The sequence below is a fragment of the Neomonachus schauinslandi genome, chromosome 4, assembly GCF_002201575.2.
Source record: "Neomonachus schauinslandi chromosome 4, ASM220157v2, whole genome shotgun sequence".
NCBI classification, from domain to species: Eukaryota; Metazoa; Chordata; class Mammalia; order Carnivora; family Phocidae; genus Neomonachus; species Neomonachus schauinslandi.
In genome coordinates this window covers 105589890-105602766 of record NC_058406.1, presented here as the reverse complement: position 1 = coordinate 105602766, position 12877 = coordinate 105589890, and the positions used below count along the sequence as shown (strand labels likewise).

The window sequence follows — 12877 nt, the reverse complement described above, 5'->3', positions numbered from 1 at the left end:
GCAAAGAAAACCTGAAAGAGTTCATCTAAACCAGCATTACAAGAAATGTTAAAGGGACTTCTTTAAGCTGAAAATAAAAAGTGCAAATTCATAAGAAGAAAACATAAGACACCAACCTTGGGATTATCTGTACTAGTGGTTTTCAGATGGCTCAGAAGGTGACAAAAGCTGTGTCAGCAGAGAACAAGATCCAGATCACTAGGAACCTCCACCAGTGCAGCGTCACTGTGAAATAGAGGGGAACAACCCATACCTGAAAGAGGGTCACCATATTGTAGCTCTGTTTCCCCTGTACCAGGAGCAGCTGAGCCACCACCAAAGTAGCCATGAGGATGAGGACCATTTCAACATGCATGGCTTCATGGCTATGGGTGTCTGGTATGCATGCATGTGTGCTCAACCCTCCACTGCTCCTTTCGGGAGAGGTCTAACATATCAACCTCATCCAGCTCCTGTTCTCCAACAATACCTCCTCCAACCTCCACCTCCACCACTGCCACCATCTTCACCACTCGTACAGACACCCCAAGGTTGGTTTATAAGTAGTTCTTGTTGATCTGTAAAATCAGCTATGCCACTGGCATTGTGGGCTACATGGCTGTCATGTTTACCCTCTCTGGTCTCTATTATTCAAAATCAAACCAGAAGATGCCATGGACTTTGGTATTTCTCTCTTCTTCTATGGCCTCTACTATGGAGTTCTTGAACAAGACTTTGCACAAATGTGTGCAGACTACATGGCGCCTACCAGAGGGTTCTACAATGAGTCAGGCATGCCTACCAAACACCTCTCAGACAGTGTGTGTGCCGTGTGTGGGCAGCAGATCTTTGTGGATGTCAGTGAAGAGGACGTCATCAAGAACATATATAAGCTGTCTTGCAATCACGTATTCCATGAGTTCTGCATCCTCAGCTGGTGCACTGTAGGAAGCAAACAGATGTGTCCCTACTGCAAACAGAACGTGAACCTCAGAAGAATGTTCAGCAACCCCTGGGAGAGGCCTCACATCATGTATGGGCAACCGCTAGATTGGCTTTGATATTTGGCAGCCTGGCGGCCTATCATCATTGGCCTGATGCAAGGCATCAACTATATCCTAGGCCTGGAATAGTCAGGAAGAAGAGCATCCACCCACTATGGACCTCAGGGCACTCTCCTCCCTGCTCTCCAAGATGTCCTGGGTAAGAAAGACTTAAAGGGGCACTTGGGCCACTCAGGACCATTCTAGCTGTGTCCAGGCTGGGGAGGATAGATGATGGAGAGCCAGCCAGTGGGGCTGCAGCAGTGGGGGCTTTTTAAAAGAAAACTATTTTGATAAATATTAAAAACAAATATGAAAGTATAAATCTCATTAGTAAAGGTAAACATATAGCAAAAATGGTAGATTAATCACTTATAAAGCTAGCATAAAGGTTGAAAGACAAAAGTAGTAAAAATAAGTATAACTACAATAATTAGTTAAGGGATACACAAGATAAAAGTATGTAAAATGTGACATCAAAACCACAAAACATGGATGCGGTCGGGGGGAGTAAAAATGAGTTTAGAATGTGTTCAAACTTAGGTTATCAACTTAAAATACAGTTATAAATAAAGGTTGTTATACTAAGCCTCATAGGAACCAACAAACAAAAACCTATGGTAGATTCCCAAAAGACTGTAGAAAGGAGATTCTTCTCCAAGAAAACAAATGGCAGATGATGTTGGTGCTATGGTAGGGCCCAGGGGCTCTGGAATGGGAGACCGTGGTGGCTTCCACGGAGGCCTCAGTAGGAGCATCTCGGCCAGGGCCGAGGCCACAGAGCTCAAAGAGTCAAGGCCAAGGACAAGCAGTGGACCCCCATCACCATGCTGGGCCACCTGGTCACAGACATGAAGATCAAGTCCCTAGAGGAGATCTATCTCTTCTCCCTGTCTATCAAGGAATCTAAGATCACTGACTATTTCCTGGGGACATCCCTCCAAGGATGAGGTTTTGAAGATTATGTCTATGCAAAAGCTAGACCCATGCTCATCAGCAGGTCAGGTTCCAAGGCATTTGCTGACATCAGTCTGGGTGTTAAATGCTCCAAGGAGGTAGCCACTGCCATCATCCTGGCCAAGTTTTCTTGCTTTCTTTCTTTTTAAGATTTTTTATTTATTTATTTAACAGAGAGAGAGAGAGAGAGCACAAGCAGGTGGAGTAGGAGGGAGAGGGAGAGGGAGAAGCAGGCTCCCCGCTGAGTAAGGAGCCAGATGTTGGGCTCAATCCCCAGACCCTGGGAACATGACCTGAGCCGAAGGCAGTCACTTAACCAACTAAGCCACCCAGGTGCCCCATGGCCAAGCTTTCCATCATCCCATTCGGCAAGGCTACTCGGGGAACAAGTAAGCCCCACACTGTCCCATGCAAGGTGATTGGCCACTGTGGCTCTGTGCTGGCATGCCTCATCCCTGCCCCCAGAGGCACTGATACTGTCTCAGCCCATGCCCAAAAAGCTACTGATGATGGCCAGTATTGATGACTGCTACATCTCAGCTAGGGGCTGCACTGCCACCCTGGGCAACTTCACCATGGCCACTTTTGATGCCATTTCCAAGATCACAGCTATCTCACCCCTGATCTCTGGAAAGAGACTGTGATCACCAAGTGTCCCTATCAGGAATTCAATGACCATTTTGTAAAGACCCACACCAGAATCTCCATGCAGAGGACCCAGGCTCCAGCTGTGGCCACCACATAGATTTTATACCAGAAAAATAAAGTGAATGAAAGCCTGTTTAAAGAAAAAAAAAAAGATTGTAAGAAAGGAATCTAAGCACACCACTAACAAAATTTATCAAACCACAAAGGAAGCAACCAAGAGAAGGAACAGAAAGGAACTACAAAACAGCCAGAAAACAATTAACAAAATGGCAATAAGTACATATCCATTATTACTTTAAATACAAATGGACAAAGTCTACAATCAAAAGACAAGTGGCTAAGTGGGTTTAAAAAAAAAGACACCTCTATATATGCTTACAAAAGACTCATTTTAATAACTATCCTTAGACAAAATAGACTAAAGCAAAGACTATTAAAAAAAAAACAAACAAGGCATTACATAATGAAGAAGGGATCAATCCACAAAAAGATGTAACATTTGTAAATATTTATGCACCCAAACTAGGAACACCTAAATATATAAAGCAAATATTAACAGACCTAAAGGAAGGAACAGACAGCAATACAATAATAGTATGGAACTTTCATCATGGATAGATCATCTGGACAGAAGATCAATAAGGAAACATTGGACTTACACAACATGTTTAGTAGATGAATTGAACAGATATATACAGAACATTCCACCCAAAAGCAGAATACATATTCTTCTCAAGTGCACATGGAACATTCTCGAGAATAGATCATATGTTAGTCCACAAAATAAGTTCTACTAAATTTAAGAAGATTGAAATCACATCAACCATATTTTCCAACTATAATAGGATGAAACTAAAAATCAATTACAAGAAGAAAACTGGGAAAATTCACAAATATATGGAGATTAAATAACATGCTACTGAACAACCAATGAGTCAATGAAGAAATCAATGAGAAATAAAAAGATACCTTGAGACAAATGAAAATGGATATACAATGTACCAAAATTTATGGGATATAGCAAAAGCAGTTCAAAGACAGTTCAGGAGATAAATGCTTACCTCAAGAAAGAAGAAAAATCTCAAATAAACAACCTAACATTACACGAGAAAAAGAAGAACCAGTCCAAAGTTAGTAGAAGAAAGGAAATACAGAGTGGAAATAAATTAAATAGACTAAAAAGATAATAAATAAGATCAATGAAACTAAGAGTTGGTTCTGTGAAAAGATACACAAAATCAGCAAACCTTTAGCAACGACTCAGCAATAAAAAAAGAGAGGACTCAAAATCAGAAATTAGGGGCACTGGGTGGCTCAGTTGGTTAAGTGTCTGCCTTCAGCAGAATCGAGCCCCATGTCCAGCTCTCTGCTCAGCGGGGAGCCTGCTTCTCCCCTGCCTGCCATTCCCCCTGCTTGTGCTTGCTCCCTCTCTCTCTCTCTGTCAAATAAATAAAATCTTTTAAAAAAATCAGAAATTACAACTACATACAAAGAACCACAAAATACTATTATATGCCACAAATTTTACAATCTAGAAGAAATGAATAAATTCCTAGAAATATTCAGAAAGGAACTACAGTCATAAAGAAATAAGAAATTTTAAAAGACTGATTACTAGTAAAGAGATTGAATCAGTAATCAAAAATCTCCCAATAAACAAAAAAGTCCAGGACCACATGCCTTCACTGGTAAATTCTACCAAACATTTAAAGAATTAATGGAAATCTTTCTCAAACTCTTTCAAAAAAAAGAAGTGATGGGTACACTTTTGAACTCATTTTATGCAATCAGCATTACCCTGATATCAACACCATACAAGGACACCATAAGAAAAGATAGTTATAGGGCAACATCCCTGCTGAACATAGATGCGAAAATTTTCAATGAAATACTAGCTAACCAAATTCAACAATACATTTAAAGGATCATATACCATGATCAAGTGGGTATTATTCCAGGGATGCAAGGTGGTTCAACATCTGCAAATCAATCAACATGATACAGCACATAAACAAAATAAAACATAAAAATCATATGATCTTCTCAACAGATGTAGAAATAGCATGACAGAATTCAACATCCATTTATGATAAAAACACTCAACAAAGTAGATATAGATGGAATGTACCTCAACATAATAAAGGCCATGCTAATATCATACTCAATAGTGAAAAGCTGAAGCTTTTTGTCTAAGATCAGCAACAAGACAAGGATGCCCACTCTCACCATTTTATTCAACATAGTATGGAAGTCGTAGCCAGAACAATTAGGCAAGGAAAAGAAATATCAGGTATCCAAATTGGAAAGGAAAAGTAAAACGGTCAGTATTTGCAGATGACATGATATTATATATAGAAAACCCTAAAGACTCCACCAAAAAAACGGCAGAATAAATGAATTCCATAAAGTTGCAGAATACAGGGAACCTGGGTGGCTCAGCTGGTTAAGCGACTGCCTTCAGCTCAGGTCATGATCCTGGAGTCCCAGGATCAAGTCCTGCATCGGGCTCCCTGCTCAGCAGGGAGTCTGCTTCTCCCTCTGACCCTCCCCCCTCTCATGTTCTCTCTCATTTTCTCTCTCTCAAATAAATGAATAAAATCTTTTTTTAAAAAAGCTGCAGAATACAAAATTAATATACAGAAATTTGTATTTCTATACACTAATAACAAAGTAGTAAAAAGATAAATTAAGAAAACAATCCCATTTACAATTACATAACAAGAATAAAATACCAAGGAATAAATTTAACCAAGGAGGTGAAAGACCTATGCAATGAAAACTATAAGAAACTGATTAAAGTAATTAACAAAGATAAATAGATATTTCATTCTTATGGATTGAAAAATTAATATTGTTAAAATGTTAACAGTACCCAAAGCAATCTATAGATTCAATGCAATCCCTAAAATTTACAATGTCACTTTTCACAGAAATGAACAAACATTCCTAAAAATTTGTATGGAACAACAAAAAAACCCCAAAACCAAAACAATCTTGACAAAGAACAAAGCTAGAGGTATCACAATCCCAGATTTCATACTGTATTACAAAGCTATAGTAATCGGGGCGCCTGGGTGGCTCAGTCGTTAAGCGTCTGCCTTCGGCTCAGGTCATGATCCCGGAGTCCCAGGATCGAGTCCCGCGTCGGGCTCCCTGCTCGGCGGGGAGTCTGCTTCTCCCTCTGACCCTCCCCACTCTCATGTGCTCTCTCTCATTCTCTCTCTCAAATAAATAAATAAAATCTTTAAAAAAAAAAGCTATAGTAATCAAAACAGTATGATCCTGGCTTGAAAACAGACAGATGGATCAACAGACCAGAACAGAGAACCCAGAATCAAATCCACCTATATGTGGTCATTACTTTATGACAAAAAATTAAAGACTATAGAATGGGGAAAGAACAGACATTCCCTTCAATAAATGATGTTGGGAAAACTGGACAGCCACATGCAAAAGAATGAAACTAGGATATGATCTTACATTATACATAAAAACCAACTCAAAATGGATTAAAACCTTGAATATGAGGCCTGAAACCATAAAACTCCTAGAAGAAAACATAGATGGTACACTCCCCAATATTGGTCTTGGCCACTGAGTTTTTGGATCTGACTGCAAAAGCAAAGGCAACGAAAGTAAAACTAAACAAGTATAACTATATCATGCTAAAAATCTTCTGCACAGCAAAGGAAATCATCCATAAAATGAAAAGACAACCTACCGAATGGGAGAATATATTTGCAAATCCTGAATCTGATATATCTGATATAACATCCAAAACATATAAAGAACTCATACAACTCACTAGTAGAAAAACAAACTAAAAAACAGAGAACCTGAATAGCCATTTTTCTAAAGAAAACATACAGATAGCCAAGAGACACATGTAAAGATGTTCAACATCATCAGGGAAATGCAAATCAAAACCACAAGGAGATACTACCTCACACCTATCAGGATGGCTTTCATCAAAAAGACAAAAAATAACAAGTATTAGTGAGAATGTGTAAAAAAGGGAACCCTTATGTACTGCTGGTGAGAATGTAAATTGTATAGGCACTACGGCAAACAGTATGGAAGTTACTCAAAAAATTAAAAACAGACCCACCATATGGTCCAGCAATTCCACTTCTGGGTATTTATGTGAAGAAAACAAAAATATTAATTGGAAAAAATATATGCCACCCCTTCATTCACTGCAGCATTATTTTCAATAGACAAGATATGGATGCAATCTGTCCATCCATAGATGAATGGATAAAGATGTGGTGTGTGTATATATATATATATATATATATACACACACACACAATGGAACAGTGTTCAACCATAAAAAAAGGAAATCCTGTTATTTATGACAACATGGATGGACCCTGAGGCCACTAGGTTAAGTGAAATAAAGACAGAGAAAGTAAAACACTGTGGGATCTCACTTACATGTGGAATTTTAAAAACAGCATAACCAAGCTCACGGATACAAGGAACAGACTGGTGGTTGCCAGAGGTGGGGGCCGGGGGTGGGACAAAGGACTGAAGGCATAAATTTCCAGGCATAAAATAATTAAGTTATGGAGATATAATGTACAACATGTTGACTACAGTTAATAATACTGTACTGCAGGGGCACCTGGGTGGCTCAGTCAGTTAAGTGTCTCCCTTCAGCTCAGGTCATGATCCCAGGATCCTGGGATCGAGCCCCGCATCGGGCTCCTTGCTCAATGGGAAGCCTGTTTCTCCCTCTCCCACTCCCCCTGCTTGTGTTCCCTCTCTCACTGTCTCTCTCTCTCTCTGTCAAATTAATTAATTAAAATCTTAAAAAAATAATAATAATACTGTACTGCATATTTGAAAGTTGCTAAGAAAGTAGATCTTAAAAGTCCTTATCAAAAGAAAAAAAATTTTTGTAACTATGTATAGTGACAGATGTTAACTAGACATTGTTGTGACGACTTCACAATATATGCAAATATGGAATCATTATGTTGGTATACCTGAAACTTATATAATGGAATATGTCAATTATACCTTAATAAAAAAAACTTTTCAAAGCTATATCAAGTGGTGTTCTTATAACTTGAAATAAGAGAAAAATCATTATTACAAATATGGATCTGGTCTTTTACAATTAATGCAAGCTTAGAGTGACTTAAAGTAATACAACGAAGACTGTCATAGGTACTTTAAAAAATGCCCATGGAGGGCCGCCTGGGTGGCTCAATCGGTTAAGCAGTGGACTCTTGGTTTCAGCTCAGGTTGTGATCTCAGGGTCATGAGACTGAGCCCCACGTCTGGCTCCACACTCAGCATGGAATCTGCTTAAGTTTCTCTCTCCCTCTCCCTCTGTTCCTCCTCTGCTCTCTCTCTCTCAAATAAATAAATCTAAAAAAATAATAATAATACCTGTGGGGAAAAAATGATTTTGATCACATTAAATCTGTAGATTGGCTAGGGAAAATTACAGTTTTAATTCCAAATACTTGGACTTTTCTGCATATCTTATAATTAATGCTTTCTACTTTAAATTCAACCATGGTTAGAAATTACAGTCCTGAGAATTTCAAACTTTTGAAACTTATTGAGAAGTTTTATAGCCCAATATATGATTTATCTTGGTATACATATCATGTGCACTTGAATGGAATGTGCATTCTATTGTACTCTAGTTGGGTGTACTCTAGTTGACTCTAGGTCAAGGTGGTTGATAGTGATTTTCAGATCCTTTATGTTCAAACTGATTTTTTTTTTTGGTCTAGATTTTCTATAATTTATAGAGAGTATGGTGTTAAAATTTCTAGCTATGATTACAGATCTTAAGCACTTACAAATGAAGGGGGGGAAAGGAGGGAGAGACAAACCATGAGAGACTATGGACTCTGGGAAACAAACTGAGGGTTTCAGAGGGGAAGGGGGTGGGGGGATGGGTTAGCCTGGTGATGGGTATTAAGGAGGGCACATACTGACTGGAGCACTGGGTGTTATACACAAACAATGAATCATGGAACACTACATCAAAAACTACTGATACTGTATGGTGACTAACATAATTAAAAAAAAAAAGCACTTACAAATTTGTGGCTGATATGTCTTCCTGGTGTTACCACTATGAAATGTCCTTCTTTATCTCCAATAACACTGTTTGAAATCTATTTTACCTAATATTAATATAATCACTCCAGCTATCTTATAATTACTATTTGCATGCTACATCATCTTCCATGCATTTATTTTCAATCTATGTCATTACATTTTTTTTAAGATTTTATGTATTTATTTAAGAGAGAGAGAAGGGGCAAGGGGCAGAGGAAGAGGAACAAGCAGACTGTGGGCTGACCTTGAAGCCCAATGCAGAGCTTGATCCCACGACCCAGAGACCACAACCTAAGCAGAAATCAAGAGTCAGACACTCAACGGGCTAAGCCACCCAGGCATCCCTGTGTTATTACATCTAAAACACATCTCTAGCAGACAAAAGATAGGGAGGTCTTGCATTTTACCAACATATCAAGCTCTACCTTTTCAGTAAATACTTTATCTATTTTCATTTAATGTAATTGTTGATAGGGTTAATCTAGGTCTATAATTTTGCTATTCATTTCCTTTTTTTTAAAGACTTTACTTATTTGAGAGAAAGAGGGAAAGGGAGAGCACACACAAGTGGGGGGTGAGGGGCAGAGGGACAAGGAGAAGCAGACTACCTGCTGAGCAGGGAGCCTGATGTAGGGCTCCTCCATCCCGGGACCCTAAGATCATGACCTGAGCCCAAGGCAGATGCTAACCGACTGAGCCACCCAGATGCCCCTATTTGTCTTCTTTTCATCTCATGTTTATATTCATCTGTTACTACCTTTATACCTCCTTTTATATTCTCTGAATACACTTTAAATTCTACTTTGATTTCTCTATTGTTTTTTAGCTATACTTATTTGTATTTTATTTTTTATTTTTAGTGTTTGTTGTAGGAATCATAACATACACCTTTAACCTTAGGGCATATAATTCCATCTACCTAGCCCAATCCCTCATTCTACAACTGTCATATTACAACAACATATGCCATAAATGCCATGTTATAGTGTTAATGTTATAATTTTTGCTTTAAATTATCAGGTTTAACTTTTCTTAGTAGGTGGGGAGATTATTCCACCCTGAAGATGTGGACCTTCCCGTCAACCTGAAGAATTTCCTTTAGCATTCTTATAATGTTTATCTGCTGCAATGAAATCTTCTAATTCTTGTTTATCTGAAAAGGTTTTTATTTTGCCTTCATTCTTAAATGATATTTTCACTGACAGAATTCTGGGTTGATTTGTTTTTCCAGCAACATAAAGGTGTCTTATAGCCTGCTAGCCAGCACTGTTTCTGATAAGTAGTCAGCCATCATTTATTGTTATCATATCAGTTCTCAGGGTGCTTTCAAGATTCTTTATCATTTCAACTGCTTGACTATGACGTGCCTAAGTGTGATTTTCTTGTACTTATTTTGTTTGGAGATCACTGAGCTTCTTGAATATGTAAATTTATGCCTTTCACCAATTTGGGGTAATTTTCAACCATTATTTTTCCAAAAATTTTTGCTCCAATTTCTCCTCTCCTATACATATAGGACTCCATTAAAATGTGTTGCTAGATCTTTTGATATGTCCTCCCAAGTCACTGAGGCTAACTTCATTTTCTAAAATCTTTTTTCTATTTTCAGATTAAATGCTTTCTACTGATCTATCAAGTTCATTGACTTCTTTCCCAATCTTCCTGTGTAATGAATTTTTTATTTCAGGTATTGTACATTTAATTATAAAATTTTCATTTGGTTCCATTTTTGTGTCTACATGCATTATGTGCATATTTTCCTTTATGTCCCTAAACAACAGCTGCTGATTCTAATACATGAGTCATATCAGGGCCCATCTCAATTAATTGCTTTTTCACTTTAAGTATAAGTCATACTTTTCTGGCTGGGATAACAGGGTGACAGTGAGAGGAGGAACATTTATACTAAGAGAAATTGACAAAGCTCCTGCCCTGGTATCTCATTAGCTGAAGTTTAGACAATTAAGAAGGGAGATGTTGGAAAAATAAGGATGTAAATTCTGAAACAGATGCTATAAATTATATGGGCACATACTTCCATAGAGAATAAAAACCAAAATATGCTTGTTATGAGATCATGAACACATATATCATATATCTATCATATATAGATCATATATATAGGCATTACCTTGTTTATTGTACTTCACCTTATTGAGTCTCACTGATACTGCATTTTTGCAAGTTGAAGGTCTGTGGAAAGCCTGCATCAAACAAGTTTATCAGTGCCATTTTTCCAACAGCATTTGCTCATTTTGTGTCTCTGGGCCACATTTTGGTAATTTTTCAAATTCACAATATTGCAAACTTTTTCATTATTACTGTATTTGTTACAGTGATCTGTGATCAGTAATTATCAGTTGCTAAAAGCTCAGATGGTGGTTAGCACTTTTTAGCAATAAAGTGTTTTTTAATTAGTAGTAGACTATTTTGTTAGACATAATGCTATTGTACACTTAAGAGACTACAGTATAATGTAAACACACTTTCACATGCCCTTGGAAACTAAAAAATTCACTTGACTCACTTTATTATGGTATTTGCTTTACTGTGGTGATCTGTAATGGAACCTGCAATATCTCCAAGGCAGGCCTTGTATTAACATAAATTATAATATAAAATAACCAAAAAATACACATTCCTCAATATAACCTCTAACATCCCTCCTTTTTTACTATGAGAACACATTAGAATATGGATTTCTTCTGAAGTGCAATGTTTCTATAATGAAATCTTTAAAATATAATAAAAAAGCCATTACTAAAAACTCCAGATTTCCTTTACAATCATTAAATTTTGTAGGTTTTTATATAAACATATTTGAGAGCCAGTTTCTAAAATGTGTTTTTGATCATAATTATTTCAAGTCCATATACGATGTATGCAATGAATAGTTCTTAGACATTAACAATTAGTACATAGTCACATCATTTTATTCCAATTCACCATTAAAACTCATTAAAAGTGAAATTAAATGTATTACTTCCAAATTTCTATATAAACAAATGAATAAAAATAAAGATAAAATTGCAAATATGCTCATAAATTTAGAAATATTTTCAAGATCACTTTGTAAAGGGTTACAATATACTCCCATGTAAGAATACAAAATTTTGTTTATCCTTACTTTGTTGAAACTTTTCCATATTTCATCTTCTATGAGATATTGAATCATTTGTTCTACCACTACTGTTAACTATACAAAAACATCTATTTCATAACAATGACTATGTATTTCAAATTTGAAAACCTCATTTGTTTTCTCTTTAAAATTTCATGAATTACTTTGAGAACTTTCATTTGTGTCAGCCAGCTTCTGCTGCACACCTTCAACAAAACCTGAACCTTATTCAGGTTATCAGATATTTATTATGCCTGTTAACTTGCATAGGAGTCACTACATAAAATACATGAGAATTACATAACAAAGCTCACCTAAATCCAACCCTTCACACTTCCTGGAAAACTGTAGGTTATGAAGAGAAATCACTGCTGTGTCTCTGCTGCCCTCTACAGGAATGGTTCTTGGAAGACACAGAAATTGTGAAAACCCAGACAGCCATACCAACCAGTAACAGAAAGCAACATTAATAATCAACTATATTTGTTAAATGTGCTAAAAGACGACATAACAAAGAGAAGTTATTGCTATTCTCTTTGATTTCTATCATGCTTTGCCTCCAAGTAGTTTAACATGTAGTTAAACTGTTACACTCCAAGGAATACAACCTAAGTAATTAAGAGAATTTGGGATCAGATTCCATGAGTTAGAATCTCATTCTGCCATTTATTAGCTATATCTCCATTCCCTCATCTATAAAATGGAGTTAGTAATAACATCTAGCTTACATGATCAGCACTTCAGTAAAGTGCTAACATATAGTAAAAACACAGGGTTATTGTGTTATTAATGTTATTATTGCTATTACTATTATTGACACTATAACAAAATGGCCAGGACCACAGCTCAGAAACCAGAGCACCTGAGTTAGAATGCTGGCTCAGTCATATACTACTTTATAAACAAAGAAAAATTACTTAATCTGTCTGTGCCTTAGAATCCTCTGAAAATTAGGGATGATAACAACAGTTCCCACCTCACAAGAGCGATTATGAGGTTTAATTAAGCTAATGTACATAGCACAGCACTAAGAATGCCCCAC

The 12877-nt window shown here is 37.0% G+C and overlaps 1 protein-coding gene and 1 pseudogene across 1 annotated transcript in view; one reads left to right on the top strand and one right to left on the bottom strand.

Annotated features, from left to right (window-relative positions):
- The window catches only part of SPIDR (scaffold protein involved in DNA repair), a 488464-nt gene that overhangs the window by 457803 nt on the left and 17784 nt on the right, over nucleotides 1-12877 (bottom strand). The window lies entirely within an intron of this gene.
- LOC110578750 lies at nucleotides 385-1112 on the top strand (annotated as a pseudogene).